This window comes from Brachycentrus maculatus, unplaced genomic scaffold (genome assembly GCF_059751285.1).
Source record: "Brachycentrus maculatus isolate JH-2025_06_01 unplaced genomic scaffold, ASM5975128v1 h1tg000258l, whole genome shotgun sequence".
Lineage (NCBI taxonomy): Eukaryota > Metazoa > Arthropoda > Insecta > Trichoptera > Brachycentridae > Brachycentrus > Brachycentrus maculatus.
Window position 1 is genome coordinate 330,345 of NW_028281009.1, and position 19,828 is coordinate 350,172.

Genomic DNA, 19,828 nt, shown 5'->3' on the forward strand with positions numbered 1-19,828 from the left:
CACTACTCAAATATTGGGTGCTATACGAGTATTTATGACACTTAGTGTTGCAATACCATACCACTGTGTTAACAATACTTTTAATATGAAAAATATGTTTATATTTATGCTTCAGTTGACACCAAAAAGGTGTCAACTAAATTTGCACATTTCTTCGGGACATCTATGGTTGATTTTAATAAGTTTTTTTTTACTAGCAGAAACCTTCATGAAATGTAAAGTATGTAAGATTCTTACTGAATTATTTTACATAGGTACACTTATATTTTGACAAGTTATTTTTTTCATAATATTTTGACTGTGTTCCACTAAGAAGATATTTATACTGATATCAATATATGGTAAATAAAAAGTGGAGATAAACCCAGAATTTTTAAGCAAAGGTATGGACACACTCAAAATATTGTGATTGCGTTTTTAGTTTACATTTATCAAAATATCTTCTTATATGAATTTAAGCGTATTTTTTTCTTTTTACAAAACAGATTATCGACCTTAATATGTTTTAAAGGTTTATTATTTTCCTATTTTTAGGATAAAAATAAATGTGTGTTTCCTTTGAAAGGCATTTAGTTTGTTCAGTCGTATAAAATTTAGTAGTAATACTTTATTTAGCATGACTTCGAATTTAAAATGTGGAACTGTTTGTTCTGAACGTGGAATAGTAAAGTATGCTTCAGAGTCGATCTCTTATGGAGTTCCACATATCTTAACTCCTTAGATTTGAACAAGATTCTTTACTTCTTTAATATATCCGGTACGTTAGTCTCATAAACGTAGAAGTAAGGATAAAATACTTTTTTTTTAAATTAATCTTACGATTTAAAAAAGTAGCATGTATAATTTTAATAAACATAAAACAAAACAACTACTTTAAAAGCAATTATCTAGGGATGAAAATTTTTCTCTATATTGGTTAAAAAATATTTAAGGGTTTTCAAGATTTTTCGAAACTTTTTTAAATGATTTTTTATTAATGAGGAATGATGTTGTGCTTAGTATTTTTTTAAGTAATTTAAGATTTTGGATATTCTAAAATATTTTATTTTTCGAACCATATATAATTCAAATAAAAACAAAAACAAAAAAAAACTACGTTAATAGCAATTATTTACGGATGATTATTTTTTTTTAATGTTCATTTTAAAAATATATTTTGATGTTTTCAAAAACTTTCGAGACTTTTTTAATGCAATTTTTTTCAGTAAGCTGCGATGTCACGCTTTTTTAAAGTATGTTTTAATTTTAAATCAAACACAGATTTTTTGAGTCTACTAAGTTGTATTTTATTAACAAAAACACATAAAAAATTATATTGTGACAATTGTTTTGCCTTGTTAGGGCATTATCAAACGAATGTGAAGAAAACTTTTTTAAAGTTTTTTTTTACTGATTTTACTTATTCGAAAATGTTTTATTTTTCGCTCTTCAGAACTTTACCTTAATTTTAGGAATATATTAACTATTTTTTATTATTTAAAATTCAACAAATATAAAACTACAAATTATAATAATGAGCCCTCACTGAGTTTTCTAATGCCGAAAGCATATTTCACAATTTGTAAAACTGTCAGAATGAAAATAGTTTATGACATGCAATCAAATACAACATGGCCGAATGATGTGATCTATTTAAAATCTGCCCAACTCCATTTTCCATTTACGAAAAGCTCTTTTACACTAAGATTCCATTTCATTGACTTTATGTATATGGAATATAATGGAAGTAGATTGTAAAAAATTTCTGCATAATACCCACAAAAAAAATTAGAGGTATGTGTAAGGTTTGGTTCGATGTTTCTGTTTCTGATCTTTTGGTTCTATGTTTATTTCCATTAAGTGTGTTGATTGTGATTTATGTGATTTTTGTGCTTTTTTAAAAAAAATTAAATCACTTTATGTATGATAAAATGTAAGCAGGTTGCACAACTCTACTGCATAATAATCAAAGTTTTTTTTAACCAAAAGAGGTATGTGTAAGGTTTTGTTTGATGTGTTTCTGTATTTTAGATCTAATGGTTCTATGTTCGTTTCCATAAAATAAGTTAATCGCGATTTTTGTGCTTTTGTATACATAATATATTTTTCAATCACCATAAGTGTTTTGAACCAGAAAAATGTCAAGAAGCTAAAACAATAATTTCGATCAGTTGGATATAACTTAGATTTTATGTTGTTTTTTCCATTTTGCTAACGAGATCGTAAAATTTAATATTCCTTTCGAATCCTAAACACTGGATATTTTCAATCTGTAAGGACAACACGATCACTAAATAAAGTCTCAGAGTTTGTATACATTGAATAATATTATCATTCTAAATTTTATCGCCAGCTGAATAAATAAGTTTAAATGAAATTACCTACAGTTTGTTTTCTGTCCACTTTCAAAACGACTATTAAAACATTTTTTACTAAATTTGTTCTCTAATTATAAGACATAAAACGATTCTTAAATACAGTGCGATTTAATAATTACTTAAACTTACAACATTAAAAGTTTTATACCTTTGTGTAACCATTAAGTTAACAATTTCTATATTTCAAGTGTGATAATATATATGTACGATTTGTTTTTTTGTTCACTTTTAAAACGACTATAAAAACAATTTTCATTTAATTTGTTCTCCATAAATAATATTTACATAAAACGTATCGTCAATGCATTGCAATTTAAAATTAAATTTAGGTTACAACATTAAAAATGAAATATCTAAGTGTAACCATCAATGGTATTTTCAATACCATCTACTCTATCTTTACTTTATCCTACCTTGCAAACAAGCCTTTAAATATATTAGATTAACGAATTCTTTTTTTAAGGTTTAATTCTACAATTTTATGTATACTTGCATTTTTTTTCAACTAAACCCTCCCCATCTTTACCCTGCTACCTGCAGACGAGCCTCTAAAAACTCAGCTTTATGGATTCATTTTAAAAAGTTGTAATTTCACAATCATTGGAATTTGAATGATATTCTTCAACTCTTCATTCTCCTACCTTGCAAACAAGACTCTAAAAATATCGATTTTATGTAAGAAATCCTTATCCGCACCCCAATGGTGCATAGGGCACTGCTTCATATAAACGCAGTGTTATCTTGATCGTTTACACATGAAGGAAAGGTGATCAGCCCTCCGCTTCAGGTACCAGTCCAGGGTAATATTGAATAAATATTAAAGTGAAAAAATCACTTATATTTCTTTGACCCCCCCTTGGAATCGAACCCGCGACCTCCAGAATGGTAGCCGAGCGTGCTGACCATTATGGAAGCGGACAACATTTATTGGTTTTATGTATTTTTTTTTTTTATTTGTCATTCAACAATTTTAATTAAAAATTTCCATTACAATTCTTAATAGTATTATTTAAAAAAGAAAGATTTGAAATTCGAAATGACGTAAAATTACGTCTCGTCTCGGTTTAGCGTCCACCTGTCCCTGTACGTTGGGATGGACACGGTCCAGAGCGGAATGCAGCCGCGTGGACAGAATGGCCCGGACAAGGCATTTAGAGGAGAGCACGTAGGGGGGAAATTGCTACCCGGAATTTCTTTGTCAGGTCCTTTAAAATCCGGAGAAATAACTGCCCCATGAAATGTCAGATTTTTTTATTAATCAGATATTTATATAAGGGTCGGGCACGAGACTTAATACGTTACGTCACGTTTAAAAAAATAATAAAACAAAATACCATTTATTCCATTTAGGATAAAAAATAAATACTTGCTTTCTCGCGGTGCGTTTTCCCCGAAAATTTCATTTGAATTACTTGTAATCATATTTCATAATTTTTTATTAATACAATTTAAATCATAAATAACTTGGCATGATCCATATATGGTCAGATCAGGAGTTGGAATAATCGGCGTGTATTTATGAGAATATGTTTGTATGTGGAAGAGGCAAAGATTGTGTGCATAGGCATTCAATGTTCTCTATCTACCCCTACGGAGAGCGGTGTGATAGTTAGTTAATTAGTTAGTTGGTTTCATATGATAAAAAAAAATTAAAAAACTATATCTTTACATGGATGTCCGCATCCGTAGAGTAACGATTAGTGTATTTGGCTACCCTGTTGGAGACAATGGCTTCGATCCTCAGGGGGACAAATAAACAATTGTAAATTTTCAATAATGTATATATATATATATATATATATATATATATATATATATATATATATATATATATATATATATATATACATATACATATATATAAATATATATATATATATATATATATATATATATATATATATATATATATATATATATATATATTATTTATATATATATTTATATTTGTATGTATATATATATATATATATATATATATATATATAAATATATATATATATATATATATATATATATATATATATATATATATATATATATATATATATATATATATATATATATATATATATATTATATGAAAACTTATCGTTCAATGACGAATAAGATCTACAATTAGAAAACATTTTTATAAGTAATTTTGCAAACATTTACGAGTATTAAAATCCAGTAATGTACATTTGTAAATACATTTTGTCACCAAAAATATACCGAAACCAATGCATTCGAGAGTAACAATAACAAACACTGTATGAAAAGGTTTTGATACAGCGTGTTTTATAAAAATATTTTCACTTCCAGGAACGCATTAAAGCAAGGAGGTAGAAAATCTTAAATCGTAATTTCCTTCGGTTTTTCTACAATATACAACCTGCGCCGCTTGTAGCCGAACAGACTCAATTTCGAATATTTAAAACATCTTGGGCTGATCGCGAAGGCCAAATTTTATTACTTTCGAAGGCAAAGCTTAAAAGCAAACGTTTCGTGTAATATCAAAAGAAGGTATATTATGATTGACATCACAAATAAAGAGTGAGTGGCGAATTCAGGCAATTCGTTTGATGTTCGAAGTACCCTTTTCAGTATTTTTGACGTGTAAAAGAAAATGGATATGCAAACAAAAAAAATATCAACGTGTTTTGTTGCTGAACTACAAAATTCCTCAGTAATGGAAATTTCTTTTTTTTTCCAGGAATACGTAATTAGAAGGATGATTGATTTTATTCAATTAATTAATTTGGGTAAACTGATAGGAGGTAAGGTTTAATTAAAAGCTTTAAATGGAGTTAAAATCTAGGTCTTTTTAACGTAGACTTGCTTACTCAAAAATGTAAGTAGTACGTATTAATTGATTATTTGTGAATAATAATAAAAATACTCATACAATAGCTTGTACAAAAATTCAAGAAGAAAAATATCATGTAAAACATAAAAATTAAAAAAATAATAATTAGCACACCTGGGATATTGTTTCGTAAAAATTACGATATGCAAATAAGCAACAACAAAAAAAATCCGTTTGTTGGTAAATTTTTAAATACTTCATTTATTAAAAGTGTCGTTTGACTTATTTCTGAATACTCGCTTAAAAGCATCGACGGATATTACTGGAAATCAAAACACGCCCTGGTGTTATATCCGACCTGGCATAAAAAGCTCGTCAATGGAAGCTTTATGTGCCGCGGGTGGCACAGATCCCTACGTGATCGGCCGTGAGAGCTATCCAGCCCCGGGCAGCAGGGAAAGCTTAAGAAAAAAGTCGTAATACAACTTACGCGCATATCGAGCAAATACATTATGTTACACATATAAATGACTGGAAATCTATTTTAGACCATTAGAGGGAGGGGCAAAATAATATTGATAGAAACAATTTTTTTCGTACTGAAAATTGAGAACAAAAAAATTAAAGTATACAGATCTCAATGTCTCAAATTTATGTATTGATTGGTCTTTTGCTTTGTAGAAACATATTTTGAGAATTTTTATAAACAACAAAACCCAATTTATGATTCTACTTATTTAATTTGTTTTAAGCAAATACTATTATACTTTTTCAGTCTTGTTCTTTTTCGGAAGGGAAATGGGCATTATTAAACTGTGCAAAAAGTAAAATTATTTATGATAAAATTTGTAAATCAGGTACCAAAGATAGGTTGCGGCCACATTTATGTCATAAATTCGTTTTACTCTTCTTTCTTCACTTATTCGATTCCTATGCCAAAACCATCGTAACACACCTTTCTTAATTTTGTTGATATTGCATATTGAATAATATTATTTTTACCAAAATATTTTCCTTCAAATTCTGTCAAAGAGCATCGAATATAAACGGTGGATAGTAACTATCCAATTTGAAACATTTATTTCGAACGAATTCGCTATTCTGTACCCGGTTGTTCATTCAATTTGTCAGGATGTTGATGATACCAAAAAATATGTGTATTTGTTTTTTTTTTTATCGAATATAAAAAATAAGACATTGCATAGTTAACGTGTTATCTTCTGGTTGTAATTCCAGCCCTGTCAAAGAATAATAATTACATTTTATCTACAAGAATAATTATTTTATTTTATCTCTTTTTTCAGGTTCAAGTAAAAAAATATTATTATCATTAAGAAATTATAAACTACCAAATTAAAGTTCTTGGGAATTAAATTTTTTAATATTTTTAATATATTCAAATATAATATTTAATAAAGCAATTATTCAATTGCAGTGATTTTCTCTATTTCTATGCATCTAGGTTATTATACCTACATAGGGCACTGTATCGTATCGAAACAGTATTTTATTGATTGTTGATTACATGACGACATAATGATCAGTCCTGCGCTTCAGGCACCAGTTCAGGGTGATATATAAATGACATACTAGAGTGGGTATTTAGTTTCACTTTCTTTTGAATCGAACCCGGGATGGTACTCAAATGTCCTGACCTCTACATTAGGGAGAAGAACTCAAATTGCCTCAGGGATAATAATAATATTGTTTCAAGCCTGCTGAATTTACTTGCAACTAAGCATAATATTCTGAATAGATTTATTAACCGAATCATTCCAGACACGGGTCGTAACGTAGTATGACATTTAAAAGACGTTAGTTCATTGGGTAAACCTCGAAGTACTAATATCCAAAGTTAAATGGATCTCGCAAATGTTGCTTGTTCTATCGTGACAAAAAGCGTTAAATTAAACTATATTTCGGTCCTAAAGCTCCCGTTTTGTTAAAATATTAAATATAGTTGTTTTATGTCGTCTTCGCAACCTTCTAACGACATTTAAAAACATTACGTACAATTTTTACTATGGTAATGATCCTATCTTATTTCACGATAGAACGGCGAAAATATTTTTTATTTTTAATTTAAGTTTTACTTGGTTAATAAGTACTATTTTTTCTTCAAATTTATTGTGACACATGTTTCAATGCATTTTGCATCATTTTCATACACCATATGTAAAGCTAAGTCTGAATTTTAGCGTTGTGTCCTTGGGACGTCCTTAAAAATTTTAATACGAAAAGTCATAAACTGCAACACTTTGAAACAATATAAATTTATAAAATAATGTTGTTAACAATATGAGAATGACTAAATCCAACCCCTATCGTCATAGTTCTAAATAGAATACATAACTTCTATTCGGAGATAATTTTTTTATCATAAATAATAAAAATTAGAAACATCTCCCACTCCTCTTCAACGTCTCAAATACACAAATCTGAAATTTATACTTCGTAGCTTCATTGAGGCATTTAAAAATGACGCGGAATGCATCAGAATACGTGTCACCATATTTTTAAAGAAATAGTGATATTTACCAAATAAAACTCAAATTAAAATCGTAAATAATACGATGGTAGGACAATCAGTCCTTTGCTCTTAATTTTTGGGAAAATCAATTAATGTGGAATGAATTTGATAATAATATAGCTGACGTAAGTAAAGAAGTTTAGGAACTAAATAATTGCAATATGGGAAAGAAAATTGAGAAAATTTGTAAATATCTGATATTAATTGAGAAGAACAAAAGGATAATATAAACAATGTATAGGTTACGCCGGGTTGCATACCCGAACTTTTCTTGTGCAAGTTGAAGAAACTGCTACTAATATGTACGATTTATTTGCGGTAAAAATATTAACGAATGAATATATCATTTTATCGTGGTTGTGTAACTTACTATAAAATATCGTGGAATTAATTATCATAATGTTTTGTTGATGGAGCGTCATTAGTTGAATTAACACGTCATTCCAACCGATTATGCGCATTCACAGAAACGATGTTGCTTAATTTTCAGCGATAAACGATTTTATTGATCGTCAAATATTAGGGTTAAACAATCTGGAACGCCGGAAAACAAATAATTCCGAGGGGTCTGTTTAGGCGAACTTATATGTAAGCATTTATTCCAGGCTATGAAAAGGAAGCCATGAATACAAAGTTGTTTATTACGGTGATCAGAGAATCTCAAACCGTGATGATTTTATTTTATTTTATATTTATTTATGGTTCATGAACAATGAAAAACATATTACAATAAATGAAATACAGTGCAATACAAATTGTTTGAATGTTTTTCATCAATTAGATGAGAACACAACAAGCTTACAGAAACACTAAAGGTGAAGGTTAAACACATATATACAGAATAGAAATTTGGTTGTAAAAAAGAATAATAATAAAAAGAATAATGTATGGAAGCGAGACATGGAACTGGCAAATGAAGGATGAAAGCAGAGTGAACGCTGTTGAAATGCGCTCCCTCAGACGAATGTGTGGAAAATCATTGTATGACAGAATTAAAAACGACGATATAAGAAAGGAATGTAAGGCTGAACGAGGAATAATTGAAAAGATTAGGAAGAGTTCTTTGCGGTGGTATGGACATGTGGAGCGAATGGATAACGAGAGAATGACTAAGAAAATATATGTGGCGAATGTGAGAGGGAAAACAGAACGTGGACGACCGAAAAAGACTTGGCACGATCAGACCAATCAGAACCTAAAATCTGGCGGTGTCAAAAGTCTGCGTAATCGGAGGGCATGTATGACTAGATGTATGGATGTGAAGGAGGCGAGGAGTGTATGTCAGGACAGAAGAGTGTGGCGTTCTATCCTCTCTACCTACCCCTGCGGGGAAACGGCGTGATGGTAGTAGTAATAGTAGTAGTAAAAGTAATGAAGTAAGAAAAATAAAAAATTAGTAAAAATTAAAAGTGAAATTAAACTATGCTACATAATGATGGAATGAAAAATCGAATCAAACATAAAATATCACAACAAAAATGTATTCCACAACATTTTGAGTGTGTCCAAATACTTCTTCACAAATTTTGGATTATCTCCAATTATGGGAGTTATTTTTCATATTATTTTTTGACATTTCAACAAAGAATTCCATATTCTTCTTCATCTATGTTGAGATGTCAACAAATAATATGAACAACATGGTCAATCTAAGACGTGAAAAGTAAAACCAAGTCCTTGTCTTGTCTTCCTTCGCAGTGCAGTGGTCAGCATCTTTGCATACCATGCTGGAAGTCCAGGGCTCGATTGCAATTTCAGATTAGTCAAATTATACATTAAAAGTTATTTACACTCCAAAATCCGATTCATAATTTCCCGGACTGCTACCTGAAGTGCACAAAGTGATCACCTTTCCTCCATGTATTTAACAATCATGATAACACTTTTAAGCGATATAGTGCCCTATGCATCATTGGGTGAGAATAAGAGTAAAAAGACGAAGAGGTGGGAAACAAATACATATTGATTGATAAATCACTCATCAAAGTGAAATGACTAAGAACAGCACTTGTTTTTATACTTAGATAAACTTAATTTAACTTTGTTTTCTAAATATGAGACAACAAACATAATGGAAGTCTAACATAATTAGTTGTAATGTAATGGTCAGCACGCTCGGCTACCGTTCTGGAGGTCTCGGGTTCGATTCCCAAGGGGGGTAAAATAAATATATGTAATTTTTTCACTGTCATATTTATTCAATATTACCCTGGACTGGTACCTAAAGCGGAGGGTTGATCACCTTTCCTTCATGTGAAAACGATCAAGATAACAATGCGTTTATATGACGCAGTGCCCTATGCACCATTGGGGTGCGGATAAGGGTTTTATTATTATTTTTAACATAATTAGTACAAAATGATTCAATATGGTGAAAAATCAAATTATGAATTAAATATGGTTTATATTTGTTTTATACCATATGATTATTATTATTTAGCTAGGACTAGTTTCGTAAGTTTTAGATGTTTGAGGGTAAAAAAATATAAATTCACGAGAAAAACAAGATTTTTTTCGACATAGGCTCATACGTGTGTAAAGTGATCACTTACACCAGCCTATGACGGTCGTCACCCCCGTAAATGCCGGACTTCCATATTCTTCTTCATCTTTGATTAAATGTCCAAAAAAAATGAAAATAACTCCTGTCCAGATAATCCAGATTTTTTTAACAAGTATGTATTTGGACACACTCAAAATGTAGAAAAACAAGAGATTCTTGAATGCATTTATACACAAAAAAGGGTAATTTTTTCATGACTGAATCAGGCAGGAACCTCTTATTTTTATGTAATATTTTGTTTAAAGACTTTTCAAAGAAATGGATGACAAACCTGAAAGAAAACGGACGACGTTTGGGTTAAATGTTTGAGGAGCGGAGCACTTAAAAAATGTCCGATTATCGTCGAGTTCTCTCCGCCAGCCGAGACTTTACTGAACGTGTCACATATTTTTTACAGCCGCCACCGCAATTGTACACTTGTCACCGGCCAGATTCCCGCAGCCATTTGCAGAGAAATAATCCAAAGTTTTATTTCACCCCTCCGACTGGGTAATTGTGGTCCTGTGGCTGTGTGCAGATGCGCCGGTGTTGGGGTCCTTGTTCCCGCGGACACTTGTCATAAGAGCGGCCCCAGATACGGTATCACAGTAAAACCTCGATATAGCGGACCGCTATGTAATGAACTTCAGATGTAACGGATAACAAAATCTGATTAAATATAAAAACATTAAAAAACCATGTTAATATTGTGCGAGCTTAAATTCAAGCAACGCCGCATGGAAACAATTTTTGGCGACTGAAATAATCACAAATTCATCTTCTTACCCTTATCGGCACTCCAATGGTGCATAGGGCACTACATCATATAAATGCAGTGTTATCTTGATCGTTAACACATGAAGGACAGGTGATTAGCCCTACGCTTCAGGTACCAGTCCAGGACTAAATATAGGAGTGAATATATATTTTTTTTCATTTGACCCCCCCCCCCAAGAAATTATAATTTTTTTTCAAAAGAAAAATATTTGTGTTTTTATTATTATTTCAAATATTCAAATTTCAAACTATTTCTGTGAGCCTAAGGGTGAGGCCCCATTAGTGCGATGCGCTGCATTGCGTGGTTGCAGCGTTGACCCTTTTACCTTTACGCCTTCTTAATTCCATTCCTTAATCTGATAATCTGGAGCTTTTGAGCTCCAGATTCTAATTCCGCCTTGCAATCACATGATTAATAATCAAATTAACACCGCGTCGACCCTATGCGGTGGACGCTGCGACGACGCAACGCAGCGCATTGCACTAATGGGGCCTTACCCTAAGCTGCTCATTATTAGAAATAGGTGTCAAATTGTGGTCGAGTGGGTTCGAACCGAGAAACTCTGACTCAAGAGTCCGCGACACTAACCACGGGACCAAAACCCAACATAATGGCCCTCTATTTAACGAACTTTGGATATAACGGACAAAAATTCGGAATTCTCGATTCTTTTTTCAATCCAAGATTACAAGAGCGTCAACATTAAACAGCAACATCACTTTAAGACGAGTGTCCAAAGACAAAAAAATGAATTTTGTTTGTGTTTTGTATTGTCTATTTATATTTAAAAACAGTGGTAATATTTAAAAATATATATATTTTAAACCTTTTTTATATAACGGATTTTCGACTTAACGAACACCCTCTCCCCCCAATTAGTCCATTATATCAAGGTTCTACTGTATGTGGTTTGTTAAACAATAGAAAAATGGAAACAAGGCGTAGCTGTTGGTTGTAACACTTTTAATCTGAAATGTGTATTGTGAGAAATGAATTGTATGAATGTCATTTAGAGACTGTTTGTCTCATAATTCTTCTTTCAGGTCCGTTGGAACCGCATTTATCATATATGAAAATATGTTATGAATTAAAAATATTATTTTCCTTATTATTTTTTCAGAATATTATGGAAAATTATATAGAAATAAGAGTGAATGCTGGGAACAGATTAAATGGTGCACTGAAATCAGTTAGAGCTAATAAAACCCCATCAGCGAAAGCTGAAATGGCAATACACAATGGAGTCTTGGTTCGAACTTTAATGTATGGAAGTCAAGCATGGAAGCAAGGATCCATTGTGAATTGTATTGCGATAATTTAACATAATCTTTGTAGTTAAATATTTTTATTTATTTTTTTATTTATTTGTTAAATATAGATGTATGTTCATATATTCAATTATAAATTTATAAACATAATTAACATTTTTTTGCAGAGATCCACCAAACCACCTTATTTTTTTAGTATAAAACCAACAATACACAATAACTGTCCATATTTCGTATTAAACGAAAGAAATTTATTTACATTTGATAAAAAAGTGGTAAAAAGGAATTACCTTTTTCTGTTGAAGTCAATCTCACTCGTAAGTATATGATATAATACATTTCACACACATATAAAATATCGCTCACTCCTTTCAAGAACGTCATAAATCAAAAATCGTCAATTTTCAGTTGTGCATGTTTTCGGAATGCCCAGAAAATGTACTATATCCCAGCAAAAGAAGCATATTTTATCTTAATATTTACCCGCTACAGGGCAGAAAGTGTTGTTTTTGCATTTTTAAGAAAATGTATTGTTTGATTATTTTTGATGTACTAAATATTTTTCAAATGGAGAAAAAACATTCAGGTTTTACCTCAAAATATGTCTTGCACAGTAAAAAGTTCAGTAAGTTGCTTGATATTTATTTTTAATACATTGTATCATATTTTTAAACTTTAAAAACGATCTCCTGAAAAATCAAGTCTTTTGATTTATGACGTTCTTGAAAGGAGTGAGCGATATGTATATCAAAGTATGTACTATTCCTAGAATATTTGCCCGAAGGCTAAGTATATAGTTAGGGTTTCTAGTTCCCGGTAGTTATTCAGAATTCTAAATGTTGAATTTGCCACTCGAAGGTAGCGAATATATATTTTATAACTGCGTAGGAATACAAAACTTTTTGCTGAAAATATGTACATATATTTGGATAATATTTTCAGTAGAATTTTCAGCATTTCGTGTCCATTCTCATGCTTGTGAATTGTGGACCACATCAAAGTTTCAAACAATGATTTTTACACAATTGTTTTCATTTTGACAGAATTTAAAACAAGTTCACGTGAACTTATTTTAAATTCTATAAATATAAGATTTTTTGTAAACTGCTAAATAACGGATTGTGCTACGAAACTGGAACAAAAGTATATTATCCTAAAAAAAATCCTTTCCATCTTTTTTACCACCTTTGCATACCTATATGGGCACAACATCAGATAAACGCGGTGATAACTTGATCATTAATTATATAAAGGCGAGATATTCGGTCCAACGCAGCAGATTTTTCGTTTAAGGAGTGAAATATGTTTGATGCGATTGAAATAACAAATGTGAAGGAATTCAAGATGTACAATACTCCCAAATGTAAAAATGAGAGTATTAATTATCAGAATACAAAAACACATCTCTTAAGGTTCACAATCAACTAAAGTAAAAAAATGTAAAACTTGATATATTTGAAATATTCAAATTCATATGGGAGAATGTATAATTAGTAAAAACGGGGGAAAATCACCCGGATAGAAAATAATAAAAAGGAATATGATCAATGTTTTTTTCGAAGTGTTTTTATCTATAAAATATTATAAATAAAATAAATTTCCTTTGTTTAACATTACATATTTAATACGAACGTTCATTTAATTTTATTTACCAATTCAATGGTGAATTATCATTCTGACGTATTCAAATATCATCTTTTATTTTCTTAAATTTGGCACAACTGAAGTGCCCTTGAGGTAGCATTTTAAAAAAATGGCGCTATATCCAAATTTATTTTTTTTATTTTTTTTATAATTTTGCAAAAAATGCATAAAAAAACATTTTTTATCATCTCAATTTTATACGATCAAATGAGTTGTAAGTGACGCAAATTTAACAACTGCATTACGAATTTAAAGCTTACGGGTATCCCCCGTGAACAGTTCCATATATTAATTACTAACATGCTACATTTAATGGAATATTATACCTGTGACAGAAATTTATACTTGCATATGGTTTGCATTGTCCATTAAGTATATGTGTATAGATATTCAGCTTTGCGTTAATAATGCATGGTGATACGTTCAGTACGGCAGTATATGATGTAATATACAATACGTACTCATATAAGCAAGTAGCACAATGCTGGAACACCCAGTGTTATCTGCAATATAAATGGTTAATGGGAACGCCACTCCTTCGGGAATTCAGACGACATCCGAGATGAAGATTAGCACTCTGGCTATAGCTCCCGCCCACTGGCTCCGAGCTACTTGCCACCGACTAACTACTAGCTACTAGCTACTGGCTGGAGTCCCAAGCGACCAAATGCATCAGAATGAAACTCACAATGTGAACACAAAGTAATTAAACATTCATCATTATCATGCACAACAAGAGAAACAAATTTTGCCTCCGTTATAACATGAAGGAAAGGTGATCAGCCCTTAGATTGAAAAAATCACTTACATTTATTTGACCCCCCTGAGAATCGAACCCGGGATCTCCAGTACAGTAGCCGAGCTTGCTGACCATAACATTCGGAGTCGGATTTTTTTTAGAGATATACGTCCTTTAAATAAATATTCAATACATGACAATTCATCACAGTCAAACAATTGTTTGCTTAAACAATCCTTATAGATGCATTAAAAAATAACTCACACTATTTGTGTTTCTTAATTAAACACCTCCAAACTAAACGGCCATGGTCATCTGAGCCATGTTGCGGCATGGGTTAAAACTAATTTCTTAGACCATTAAAACAAATTTTTGAGGTGTATGTTGTTTGAAATAAAAATAATTAAAAAAAAACGCAAAAATATGCATGATCCAATACTTCACATATTGTACTTGAAAGACAGATCACGAATCGGAATAATTAGACCAAATCTATAAAGAGATGAACAAATGCGGAAAAAGCGAGGAAATTGTGCAAAGTCAGAGGGATTTGGTGTTCTATCCTCTCTGCTCATACCTACAGAGAAGCTTGCGTGATGGTTGGCTTGTTAGTTATATTTATGTTACCAGTGAAATCAATTGTTAACAAAAGTTTATGATTGCCTTAAAATTAGGTTGTGTTATACCTAAAAAAAATTACAAAAAATGGGGTTTGTATGTGAAATGTTTTTTTTTAAATGATATAGCAGAGATCTCTGTACAAACGAATTGTAACATTTTCATAAAAATCTCTAAACAACATCAAATCAAAATAATAATAACTTCATAAATCCAATTTTCTGAATCATCTTTTGTATAAAACGACCTATTATACTCCAACTAGACAGGATATATTCATATTCATCAAAGGACTTCATTACCATGTTAAAAATTAGATTACTCTGACCCTTCGTAAGTGGCCCACTCACTGCAGACATTTGTGTTAAGACCTTCCCCGTTATTGATAAAGTTGGGCAAGTTCCCGACGGGGGAATGTGGAATGCACCTAGTCCCGTAGTAATTCTCGGGGATGGAATGCATTTAACCCGAAACAGCCGGGAAGTTTATCCCGGCTTGCCCCGGCAACGCCGCGCATAATAAAGTGCTCACTTAATTCAGATTGCCCCTCCGCGAGTGCGCCCCTGCTGGGTATTGCGCAAACTTTGTTCTAATCCCATATGCAAATGGGATCACTTCTTATTTTCGGCTACAAGAGGAAAAGTAATCACTCGTTCATAAATATATTATATGTAAACAAAGTATTACGTATTCAAATGGTCATATATATGGCATATGAACTACATATCGTAGTCGTACAGGAGAAAGTGACCAACTACCAAAACGTAAAATGTTCAGGAGGGCCATTTAAGTCACTTTTGCTTGGCAACAAAATAAACATCAATGCAGTTAGTCATTTTTAACAAGCCAATATATTATACTTCCAAGTTTAAAATCCTTTGGGATTTTTTTAGGGCAATATTAAGCTAGTAAGATATCAAATAGTCAATGATCAGGTTTTTGTAAAAAATGCACTTGGTCACTTTCTCCTGTATAACTACGATATGTATAGGTACATACTCGGATATCGATATATCCGTAGATGAGGATCACGGATCGTCGATCGACTCTTTGCTGAAGACGAGTTCTCCACTTTATGACATAAAACAATTTTGTTTTTAACTGACATTTCGACAATAACCTTGCCATCATCAGGGTTAAACTGTACATGTTCAACTCTGATGATGACAAGGTTCTTGTCAAAGCCAGTTGCAGAAAAAAAGTACTAATAAAAGTGGCTACAAGCAAAGTTGTTTTATTTTATAAAGTTTATTAAATGTGCTACCCGTTCTTCGGCCATATTGCTCGTAGACCACCAGACAACCTGGAGAGGCTTGTAATAACCGGAAGCCTAGAAGATCGGAGAGCTAGAGGTAGATATCCAACCCGAATGACCGACCAGGTGAAAGAGATCACAGGCCTCCGTTGCGGGAGCTTTATTACTACTTTACTTTTTGCAGACACCGTAACGATGTGGAATGCATCGAAATACGTATCACAATAGATCTTAACAAATAGCCGTATTTACCAAGTAAAAATTTAATTAAAAATTAATAGATTTGACCACAATGCGACTACCGAATCAATTAATGAAATTAATGAATTTATGTAAACAATTTGATGTTTATCTCCGATTGATATAAAAAAAACTAACTAACCATCACGCCGCTTCCCCGCAGGGGTAGGCAGAGAGAATAGAGCGCCACACCACTCTGTCCTTGCAAACATTCTTCGCCTCTTCCACGTTCATGCATCTCCTCATACATACCCGCCGATTGTTTCGACTCCTAACCTGACCACATTCAAGTATTTGGCATACCTGATCGTGCCATGTTTTTTTCGGTCTTCCTCTGCTTCTTTTCCCACTAACCTTCGCCTCATAAATTTGTTTTACCGTTCTTTCGTCACTCATTCGTTCCACATTAAGAAAGAAATTAATTATGAAAGGTGTGTTGAGATGGTTTGGACATGTGGAACGAATTGATATTAAATTTAATTATAAAAAAAAATGTCTTATTAGGACCATTCAAAAGAAACAAACTTCTATTTAAACTTAAGAAGTTTCATTTTGCTCAGCGGCGCCGGAAAAATAAACCTTGTAACGTTGAAAAAGTAAAATTCGTAACGACTGCAATTAACGTTCATTATATTTAAATTTCGGGCGGCCCAAAATATTAATCATTTTATTATACTTGTATGGAAGCGAAAAGTGCCATAATTGTTATGAGAAAACCCTCCTGAGTGTTAATCCTAATAAATGTATCCAAAAGATTAAGTCTTTAGAGCCACAAAAATGGTGAACGCAATAAGCTTTTAGTTCATTTAGTTTGTGAAAAACGTTTATTTGTATTACAAAAAACGGTGGGTTTTTTTACATTTTTCAGTCAAAGAAATTTACAAATGAACAGTGAGAGATTTCGTAAAGCAATATTATGTCAATTAATTTTTCATCACACAATTAATTTTAAAATACAATTTTCAATATTGTATTTATTTTGTAAAATAGTGTTTTTATTTGTATAGTCATTTTTATTATTTATAAATAATAAAAATTTGTTGGACATAAGTAAGAAGGAAGCATTTTAACTTTTAAAAACCACAAATATTTTCGATCATCCATAATATTGGGATGAACATTACTAATTAAAAAAGTTATTAAAATGATGTAGATACTTGGAATTAGTCCATTTTAACGCAACGCTTTGTTTTTTTGATGTTCTTCATGCTTACCTTATCATACGATTTTGTACATTTGTACTTTAAACGTATTTTATTTTTATTAAATTTTAATATATACGAGCATTTGTTTACCTTGAATGAAATAAATTTAGATTTAGTTACTTTTTTTTAAAAAGATGTTTTGTTCATTTTATTCAACAATAAGAATATTTTTATATTTCTAACCATAAGTTGTCGGAAAAATATAAATATTTCAATGTTTGTATCGATGACTGCCGAATAATATTAATTTAACTCTTATAAATGAACTTCCTTAGTATGTAGTTAACTTACTGTAGTGAGTAGTAAATTTCCCCATAGCTTTTTCATTATTAAATGTATTAAATTATCATTCCATTTAATTTTTCTATGGAAATATTATATTAATTCTTTGGTTGTAAAGCTTTAACGGTTAAATTTTAAACGAAACTTAAAACGATTACCCTTAAACTGAAACCGGATATTATTCAGATTCGATTACATCATTTTTAATAATTTTCAATAACTTTCTCAACGAAAGTTGAGATTCGAAAAGTTCTTGAATTTCTTATTGAGCTTACATAATTAGATACTTATGTTTAATGACTTGAAACTCGAAAAGCCATAACGTCTCGAGAACATTTTCTCGAATATATTGTTGAGTTATGAACTTGAATTTTTCTTGCTAGAGCCAATTAAATTTAGATATGTACTATCTGAGACTAGGGTTCCCGAAAAAATCAGATTTTTTATAAAATAGAAAATAGATTCACCAATTTTAATCCTTAGCAAAGACAAAAAAAACGTTTTTCATAATTGAAAGCCCTAATCTAAAGCCTATTATTTGAGTGTGTTCAAATACTTATTCACAAACCAGATTTGTGAAAAAGTATGTGGATACAGTCAAAATGTTGTAAATAAATTAACTGGTCAAATTATAAGCTACAAATAAATATGAAAAGTGTTATTTAGTTATTTTGTTTTTTTTACGGCTTTCTGAACGCTGTCACTTGAATGAGGAATTAACTCACAGATTTTCTGCTTTATTTCTGATTTTTCTGAAAATAACGGCAAACGAAGACAAACAAAATGTTTAGCAATTTGAAAGCCCTAATCTGAAGCATATTATTTGAACTAAAAGTTGTAGCACTCGAAAGCTGTTTAATTCTCATATTAATAGCTTATGTTTGCAAAGTGATTAACTTATTATCGCTTCCGGAATAACCATGTGCTTATCTTCAGCGCATTACTTAATTAAACATATTGTCTTTACTCACATATAGTACATTAGTACCTACATACCGTTAAATATATGTATTTAAATTTATTAGAGTAATTAAATTGAGTATTTTAGCTTGTACTCATAATATTGTTCTAGCAAAAACTCTGAAATGATGAATTCTGGCTTTGTAAATTTTGTACAGGCTATATTTCTGGGTTTCTGGGTTTCGATTGAAATTTCTGGGTATTTTCATCTCGAATTAATTCATATTATCTTGAATAATGAATCTTAATATAGATAAAAATCTTCTCAAAGCTACCTAACAATATACTTTTCTTATAAACAAACTGAAATGTTTGTACGATTTAAAGCTTTCTTGTAAAGCTTTCACAAAGTTCAACGGAAATTAAGATTACCGTTAGAATCGAAATAAGTCTATTCTATAAGAGTGAAAAATGATTTTTTTTTAAAGAACGAATACCGATAATATTAACGAACATATTATTATTTCAAGCGGCTTTGATCTGTCAATTCTCGCAATATTTAGGATTGGTATCGCCTTTATTCAACATTTTCGTAGAGTAAATAAAAAAAATCATTGATTATTGTAAATAGATAGCGATTCAACAAAAAGTAACTGTCACACTGACGTTTCTTAGATGAATG

At 31.0% G+C, this 19,828-nt stretch overlaps 1 protein-coding gene across 1 annotated transcript in view; it reads right to left on the reverse strand.

Moving 5' to 3' along the window:
• Window positions 1-19,828, reverse strand: part of LKRSDH (lysine ketoglutarate reductase/saccharopine dehydrogenase) — a 166,411-nt gene that overhangs the window by 107,580 nt on the left and 39,003 nt on the right. The window lies entirely within an intron of this gene.